We start from the raw sequence: 8349 nt of genomic DNA on the forward strand, positions 1-8349 counted from the left end.
CCATACTTTATTTAAAAATAGCATCACTGAGAGATGCAGCAACATGGATGAATCTCACAGACATTATGTTGAGCAAAGAAGCCAAACACAGAGAAAATACTGTTTGATTCCATTTATATTAATTTCCAGAACCGGCAGAGCTAATCTGTGGATTTTGAAGTCAGAATTGTGGTTAGCTGGGGGTGGGAAGGGTGGTTATTGACTGGAAACAAGTGAACCTTCTGGGATGCTGGAAATGGGTAGCGGTTACATAAGTAAAATATATCAACTTTACACTCAAGATTTGTAGTTTGCTCTTTGTAACTAGTGCCTCTAGAATGCTGGACTGGCTAGTCCCTAGGGGTCAGCTGGTCCAAAGCCCTCAACTTTGCAGAGAAGGACCTGGAAGGGGATGGGCCAAATCTACCCCTCTTCCAGGATGTGGTTCATGACAGCACCTGCCCCCTGCTGGGTCCTTTAAATACAGTTGATGTCACACGTTTTTAATCTGAAGTTTTTTCTGTCTCCCATCACGCAGCTGGTTGCGTGTCCCTGCTTCACCCCTCAGGAGTGGCCCTGACCCCTCCTAGTCGTCTGCTCAGCTTCCATTGACCTTTCTGAGGTTGCTGAGTCTCTGGCCTTGAGTAGTGGGTGAATCTGTGGTGGACTAAATTCCATCCAGGGCTCGCCTCAGATTCCTTTTCCACCTCTACCACGTAGATGCAGCACACTGACTCTCAGGGCTGTGCACCCACAGGAATGAAGGCCTTCCTCACTGTTTATGTCCACCTCCTCAACAGCAGTCCTCAGGGCCCGGCTGAGGGCCAGGGGGACGTGATGAGTGGGAGAGGGAAGCTCTGTCTAGCAACCCCCATTCTGTTCAGCCCTGAGCCCCGCAGCCGGCCCTTCTTCCCCATCTGAATCTCTCATTTCCTGTCCCGTATCACCCAGCCTCTTCCCCTTAACCAACACTCTCTGCTTTGACCAGCAGCCCACAATGGGTCTCTTAATTACAATGTGTCTTGGTGTGTTCCTCTTTGGGTTCATCCTGTATGGGACTCTCTGTGCCTCCTGGACTTGGGTGATTGTTTCCTTTCCCAGGTTAGGGAAGTTTTCAGCTATTATCTCTTCAAATATTTTCTCAGGCTCTTTCTCTCCTCTTCTCCTTCTGGGACCTCTATAATGTGAATATTAGTGCATTGGATGTTGTTCCAGAGATCTCCTAGACTGTCCTCATTTCTTTTCATTCTTTTTTTGTCCTGTAGCAGTGATTTCCATTACTCTTGTCTTCCAGCTCACTGATCCGTTCCCCTGTATCATTGAGTCTACTATTGATTCCTTCTAGTGTATTTTTCATTTCAGTGATTGTATTCTTCATCTCTGGTTGTTCTTTATATTTTCTAACTCTTTATTAAAAGCTTCTAATTTCCCACTCTGTGTATCCATTCTCCTCCCGAGTTCTTTGATCATCTTTACGATCGTTACTCTGAACTCTTTTTTTCGGGCAAATTGCCTACCCCCACTTAGTTCTTCTGGGGTTTTGTCTTGTTCCTTCATCCCTAGAGGCCCCAGGGCTAGTGCTGGCTCACTGGTGGGCAGAGTCAGGGTCCCGAAGACTCTGGGTCTGTTGCCCACCCACTGGCAGGTGAAGCCAGGGCCTGGGGTTAGTGCCGGACTATAGGCAGACAGAGCTGGTTCCTGGAGTCTGGCTGCAGGACCCAGGCATCCTGGAGCTTGCTTTAAATCATTTGCTGGGCAGGGGGTGGTTCCTGACACACCTGGGTATGAGGTTCAGGGTGTCCCGAAGGTTGCATTCGTCTGCAACGGGACGAACAGACGAGTGGACAAGTGGACAGGGCCAGCCAGGCCCCAGCTAGGGAATTGTAGTTTTCTTCCCTCTGGTGGGTAGAGCTGGGGTTTGGCCCTCTGGTGGGCATGGCCTTGTCTAGGGCTGCGTCTAAAGGCAGCTGTGGGCTCTTTAGTCTTTTAGGCAGCCTGTCTTTAGAAGGCTGGGGCTGTGTCCTCACCCAGTTAGTTGCTTGGCCTGAGGCGTCCCAGCGCCGGCACCTGCAGGCTGTTGGGCTAATGAGCTGGAGGAAGATTTTCAAAATGGCGCCCGCCAGCACCGGCGTCCACGCGGCAGAAGTAGCTCCTAAGAAAAGCTGCTGCCAGTGACTTCGTGCCCAGGGCGAGCCGCAGCCATGCCCCCTGCCTCTCCGGGAGACTCTCCAAGACCGGCAGGTAGGTCTGGCCCAGGCTTCTATCAAATTATTGCTTTTGCCCAGGTGTGCGTGGGATTTTGTGTGCGCCCTCTAAGAGTGGAGTCTCTCTTTCCCCCGGTCCTGAGGGGCTCCTGCTAACTGCCTGGAGCACTGGCCTTCAATGCCAAATGCTCTGGGGGTCGTCTTCCTGGTGCTGGACCCCCGCCTGGGTTGGGGGCCTGACGTGGGGCTCAGAACTCTCGCTCCTGTGGGAGGACCTCTGCACTATAATTATTCTCCAGTCTGAGGGTCGCCCACCCGGGGGTAATAGGGTTTGATTATACCGCGAGCCTGTCCCTCCTACCTGTCTCATTTTGGTTCCTTCTGTTACCGAATTAAGTCGTATGGACCCTACTTGGGCCCTTTGGCCCAACTGAGTCTCTCTGCCTTGGTGGGGTAGAGTTCTTTTTCCTTCTGGGTTCAAGCAGCCGATAATGAAACCAAAGCTGAAATTGACATAGCATAGGCTTACCCGGTGGCCAGAGAATGGAGAAGCAGGAACTAAGATCAACTTCTCCCACCTGGCGGGAGGGAGTTAATTTTAAAGAGTAAAGACAAAGCGAGGAGGAGCGAGGCTTACTATGTGGAAGCCTATGCATCAGTCTGCGGGGAAGGGGCAGGGCTTTTTCTGAGGGACTGGGGTCCCATCCCCTTTTTATCCTTTTTTGGTCCTTAATATCTGGTCTTGGCTGCTGGTAGGTGTGTTATTTAATATGCTAATGTAGTAAAATCAATGTATAATGAGACTTGGGGTCTGTTGGAGGTCAGATTCATCGCCATCTTGGCCCCGGCTGGTTCTATCTGGGTTTTTCTTCTTTTTTTTTAAACCATTAAAAATCTGCTTTTCTTATTCAGTAATGTAGAGTTTTACCAGAAGGCTGATTAAAAACTAATCTTTTGAAATGTCACCAAAATAAAATCCTTGACAGATACAACACAACTAAGAATATCATTAAAATATATTCTTAACAGAATAAAAGCCTAGAATCAGAACATTGGTTGAAAACATAGAAGCTCTACAGAGGCGGTAAATTAGGAGCTAGTCACATTTAAAATTTGCCGTCAGTGTTTCCTTGTTGAAGACCAGAAGATAGAGCAAATTGAACATATGTTATAAGTTAACACCGTGGTTTTTTTTGTTTTTTTTTTACCAGATTCTGGAAGAGTAGGGTTAAATGAGGAGAGCTTTTAGATTATAAACTTAAATATCCACTTTTGCTGGTTTTTCTTTTTTGTGTGAGTAGTTTCATTTCTCATCTCTGGACCCTTTAAAGATTTATGTTCACTCCTGCTAAAGGGTATGGGGGGCGTTGGTAGGCTGTGAGCAGGGACACTCCTGCTAAAGGTGGGTGTTGATGGGTTTTGAGCAAAGACTTGGAGCAGCTCTGGCAACACTTTTTTATGTCTTTAGTTGTAGAAGATCTTTTCTGGTAGGTTCCGGTCTTTTTCACCAATGGTTGTCCTGCAGATAGTTGTAATTTTTTTTTTTTTTTTTTGCGGTATGTGGGCCTCTCACTGTTGCGGCCTCTCCTGTTGCGGAGCACAGGCTCCAGATGTGCAGGCTCAGCGGCCATGGCTCACGGGCCCAGACGCTCCGCGGCATGTGGGATCTTCCCAGACCGGGGCATGAACCCGTGTCCCCTGCATCGGCAGGCGGACTCTCAACCACTGCACCACCAGGGAAGCCCGATAGTTGTAATTTTGGTGTGCTTGTGAGAGGAGGTGAGCTCTGGGTTCTCCTGCAGCGTCTTGGCCGCTCACTCACACGGTGGGTCTCTGAGAGCAGCCTCCCTGGGGTCCTGTCTTCCCTGTCTTCTCTCCTCTGCTCTCAAAGTCTCTACCCCTCCTATGGGTCAGCCAGGACCATCCGGGGCTGGTTCCCCTGGGAAGATGCACTGTTAAGCCCACAGGCTGGTTTCAGGGGTGCCGAGACTGCGGTCGCCTCCATGCCCACCTGTCCCGCAGCCCCTCCGGAGCCCAGGCCCCACCCCCCCACGCACTGCCCCATGCCGCCGACTGGGCTCTGTTCCCATGTGGAGGCCATTCGCGCCTGAAATATTTGTTCACAAGGGACATGCAGGGAATCCAAAAAACGTAGAAGATTTCACCCCCAAGTCCCAAGGCCCTGTTCTCCTCACAGCACAATTAGCTGTAAGATAAAGGGACAGCGTGAATGGCTTCTTTCTACAGTGGCTGCCCTCACAGGCTGAGATTCTAACTGGTCACTGCTTGGCTTTCAAAAGTACTGAGTTGGAAAGAACCTGGATTTCAGAGTGACGCAGACCTGGGTCCTACTCATGGTTCTGCCTTGTGGTGTCACCTTGGGTGAGCTGGGTTCAGAGTCTCCGTTCTCAGAGGGAATGTGTCCTTCTAAGGATGTCACACATGGAGGCACACCTGTCCCTCATCGGTGAGGGAATGCGTAACCGGCTCAGGTTTCTCCACTTCGCAGAGACGTACTCCCTGCTGATGTGTTGTCTCAGTGCATTTCGTTAGAGTCTTGTGGTGAGGGGTTTCCATCTTGGCCGGGGCAGGTCCCCCAATGGGGATTTTGCCGGCGGACTGGTAAGCTCTGAGGAAATCCCACAGATGACTGAGGTAGGTCAGTCATGGGGGCTGCACTTCCACGGGCAGGTGTCACTTGTGAGTGAATAAGTGAGGGCCTAGAGTGAAGGCTCCTCCCAGCCAGGCTCCCACTTACCCAGTCACACCAGCTGCTTGGAGGGCCCCAGCAGGCTGCAAAGTGGATCTCAAGGGCCTGGGATGGCCGCCTCCCAGGAGACCCCAAAGGACCCCAGGCTCTGCTTTCCCTTCAGAGATCTTGTGTCTTCCTTGTGGCCACTTCAGCTTTTCTCTGTGGTGGCCAGAGCTGTTCTCCACCATACCTTCTGGGGCCTCACCCAGCGTTCTTGCTGATTCCCCCTCAGCACCAGTGGGGTACGGCTCGCACCGGTGCTTCAGCTCTGATGAACTCCCCCAAAGGCAAGCCCAGTGCTTGGGAAGGGCAGGCAGCCTCCTCGTAAATGTTGGCTTGTTAATAGCCCCTTTCTGAAATAAATTCCTGGTCTCAAATATGCCCCCAATACAGTCCCCCTGGGCACCATCAGCGCTTGATTGACCCGCCCTACAACTCTCCTCTCATTGGTGGCTTTTACCCCACTCTATCCTGAGGTTGGGGACACGTTTCCCTTTCTTCTTAAAGAAAGTTAATCCCAGCAAATGCGGAGGGTGGACCATCAACTCCAATGACGCAAGTCCTAGTTTCCTTTCTTCCAGCCAACCCTGGGAGACTTCATGCCAATGGAGACGCTAGAAAACCCAGAACTTCCAGAATTCCCTTGGCTGGACAGGCTCCATGTGATTTTAAAAAAGCAGTAATGTTTGTAAGATTTTTTCTTATCACAAGGTAACACCCACACAATGTGGAAAATGGACAGGGATGCAAAGAGAACAAAATCCTGCGCTCTAACCCGCCCCGCAAAGACAATCCCAAACCCAGAGCCACCGGACCAGGTCCTCGAGCGGACCAGGTTCTCGAGTGGCCCCGACCCGGAGGCAGGGAAAGGTCCCCGCTTTGTGGGGAAAAACCCTCGTGCGGGGCGCGGGGCCGCCAGGGGGCAGGCGTGTGCCGCGGACCCGGGTCCCGCCTGGACCAGGCACTCTGCTCCGCGGCTCCCGCGGGCTCGGGCCAGGCGTCCGGCGGGGGCGGGGGCCCCACCGGGAGCGAGCCCTGCCGTCAGCTCATTTTATCCTCAACAACCCGGAAGCTTGGCGCTGCTTTCCTATTTTACCGATGAGGAAGGTGAGGCTCAGAGTTAGGCAGTTGCCCAAGGGGACACAGGTCACGAGGGATCTGGGGCAAAACCCAGGTGTCCCGACTCCAGGGCCGCTCCCAGCCATTCCCAGCACGTGCGTGTGCGGGCAGGTTCAGGCCGGCCTGGGGGCCACGTGGGGCGAGTGTGGGAGCCCCCGTTCCCGCTCAGCCCCTGGGGATTTCCTCTTGGGGGCCTAAGGAGGGCCCTGCTGGCGCCCGGAGGCATGTTGCTCATGCCTCGCCCCTCCCCCGCCCCCCGGGGCACACAGCCCGGGGCCCTGTTTCTGTAGGCGCCTCGGAAAGGGGGCAGCCCTCGGCCCTGTGCGGGCGTGCTTGGCTGGAGGCTGCCGGCAGGGGTGAGAGTGGGTGAGGAGGGAGGCGGAGCAGCCAACAGGCAGGGGCCTGTTTCCTGCCTGGCCTGACCCTGGCTGTCCCCGGGGAGGCCCCAGCAAACTAAGCAAGGTCATCCAGGGCGAAATTCCAGCCTGCGCCCTGAGCAGCAACTTCGCTTTTCCCAATAAGGCTCAAGAAAGGACACGGAGTGTCCTCCCCACACTCCCTCCCTGTCAGCACCTCTGCTTTTGTGAAGGCTCCGCTGCAGACAGCCTGCCTGGAGAAGGGACAAAGATAGACCCTGGGACAGATAAGGAGAGACAGCGGGCATAGATAGGGCGAGGGACACAGATGAGGAGATGGGGGTGCCGGCAGGGGCAGGGCAGCAGCCCAGGCAGTGGGTCTGGAGCCCCAGAGGTCAGAAAAGCTTCCCGATCGCGCTTGCTAAGCCACGACTGGGCTCGCGTGTTGAAGAAAGATGCAATCATGGTGGAAACAGAAGGGTTTTTGTGTGGTGGGAAAGTGGATTGGGCTGGCAGCCCCGCCCCTCTGGGCCACTGGTACGCGACGTGCGTGCGCCAACCTGGGACTGGTGGGTGAGGGTGCTGGAGAGTCAGTGGGGGGCATGGCCTCCAAGCCTCCAGATGGGGGGCCCTGTTCCTGCGGTGGAGGGGCAGGTGGGGTGCCCTGGGGCAAATGGGGTTGCGTCCAGGCTGCTCAGACTCTCCTGCTCAGGACCTTCTCTTCCTCTGTATAGAATATTTGCACCCAGCACTGGCTGTTTGGCTTGGCAAGTGAGCAAGGCCACAAAGTCATAGCTGGCCTGCGGGCGCTCGGTCACCGTATGCAGCTGAGTCAGTCACCACCACTTTCCTCCCCCCCCGGGGGGCAGGAGCCTCTGCTCCGCCCGCACACACAGACACATCCACACAGGTACGCGCAGACGCCATGCGGCTGAGTAATAGCCACCTCCTCCGAGAGCACGTGCCTGGGCGCACGTGCACACAGGTGCATGACGCCGCATGCACCTGATTCTGAGTCACCAGAGCTGTTGAACCCTGAGGGAGGGCACCAAGAGTATGTTCTGCCTTCCCTATTTAGACGCAGGTACCCATATGTATGTGTGTACGTGTACGTGCCGCCATGCATCCTGCTGCATCGTGCCAGGGGATCAATAAATATTTGTGGAATGGATAAATGAGTGAACAAATGAGTAAATGAACAAACACGTGAAGATGTGAGTGACACCCACACTGCTTGGAAACTCCTGTAAACTCGGTAAAATCGGTTGGGGCAGTGCTGCAGGGTGGGTCCCGAGTCTGTGTCTGCAGGGAGTTGTCTTGCTCCAAATATAGCCTCCGTGGGCCGGCAGGGAGCCAGGGCTGCCTCCCAGACCGTGACTTCACTGGGCCTGAGGCCCAGCCTCTGAGGAGTAGGAGAAAATTAACAGAGAAGAGGCCCCAGCTTTCCACAGCCAGGGCTGAAGTGTGAGACTAGAGCTGGTGGGTGACTGTGTACTCAAGTGTCAGCGGCTTGAGCTGTAGGGCAGAGGGTTCTGCAGATGGGCCCAGAAAGGACCACTTCTGGGTTGGGACCCTGGGAACTACCTCTCCTGGATGTCTTGGGCCAAATGTGCAGGAGGCACAGCCCCACTTGAGGGCGGGGCAAGCACGGTGCCTGGGTCCCTCTGGTGGGCGCCCAACCAAGGCCTCTTAGATGGTCCCCCATCTGGGCAGACCTGCTTGCAGGGCCGTTCCCCGTCTGCAGCTTGACTCTTCCTTTCTCTAGCGGCTATGCCTCTGCCCTATTTCATCATCCAGAATATTGCAGCATTACCCCAACTGATCTTCCCGCCTTAAGACTACCCCCTCTAGTCCATCTTGTTCACTGTTGGCAGCATTATTTTTCTAAAATACAGACCTGATTATATAACTTTTCCGCTCAAAAGCTCCATAGCTTTCC

Source organism: Hyperoodon ampullatus (assembly GCF_949752795.1).
Source record: "Hyperoodon ampullatus genome assembly, chromosome: 7".
NCBI lineage: Eukaryota > Metazoa > Chordata > Mammalia > Artiodactyla > Ziphiidae > Hyperoodon > Hyperoodon ampullatus.